General features: G+C 45.0%; 2 non-coding genes across 2 annotated transcripts; both read right to left on the minus strand.

Moving 5' to 3' along the window:
• Positions 1–36: 36 nt before the first annotated feature.
• LOC129114659 (U2 spliceosomal RNA) lies at positions 37–225 on the minus strand. The gene has a single exon (XR_008532621.1). It is a non-coding gene; the product is annotated as a U2 spliceosomal RNA (small nuclear RNA).
• A 178-nt stretch (positions 226–403) lies between these two features.
• LOC129114660 (U5 spliceosomal RNA) lies at positions 404–515 on the minus strand (the record flags this gene model as incomplete). The annotated part of the gene is made up of 1 exon (XR_008532622.1): positions 404–515. It is a non-coding gene; the product is annotated as a U5 spliceosomal RNA (small nuclear RNA).

The raw sequence follows: 515 nt of genomic DNA on the forward strand, positions 1-515 counted from the left end.
TAAAGAGTTTGATGTTTTGTTGTTCACAAGTCATTCGAAGGGTGCACCGTTCCTGGCGATGCTGCAATACCAGGTCAATGCGTGGAGTGAACGGAGCAAGCCCCTTTTTCATCTCCCAGTGCTAAAAATCTGCTTAATAAGTTATCCTCATATAGAGGACATATCAGATATTAAACTGATAAGAACAGATACTACACTTGATCTTAGCCAAAAGGCCGAAGCGATGATCCCCAACTGTTTGCTGCCCGTGTCAACCTCGTGGCACACGTGTCGCTTGTCATGGTGCAGTACTTTCAATTGGGCATTGCGGGGATGCTGCTTAGCACAACCGCACAGGCCCTACAAGGTCAAGCACACTTGTCTTGTTAAAATCAGCTTCTATTCTTTTGACAAGTACACAAGGCTCAGCCGAATGGCAAAGCCTGCCAAAAATAGGTTCAACTCATTGGTGTTCCTCTCCACGGAAGTCTTTATTAAAGGCGAAAGACTTGTGCGTTATGAAGAGAAACCAAAGT

The sequence above is a fragment of the Anoplopoma fimbria genome, unplaced genomic scaffold (assembly GCF_027596085.1).
Source record: "Anoplopoma fimbria isolate UVic2021 breed Golden Eagle Sablefish unplaced genomic scaffold, Afim_UVic_2022 Un_contig_5459_pilon_pilon, whole genome shotgun sequence".
Taxonomy (NCBI): Eukaryota; Metazoa; Chordata; class Actinopteri; order Perciformes; family Anoplopomatidae; genus Anoplopoma; species Anoplopoma fimbria.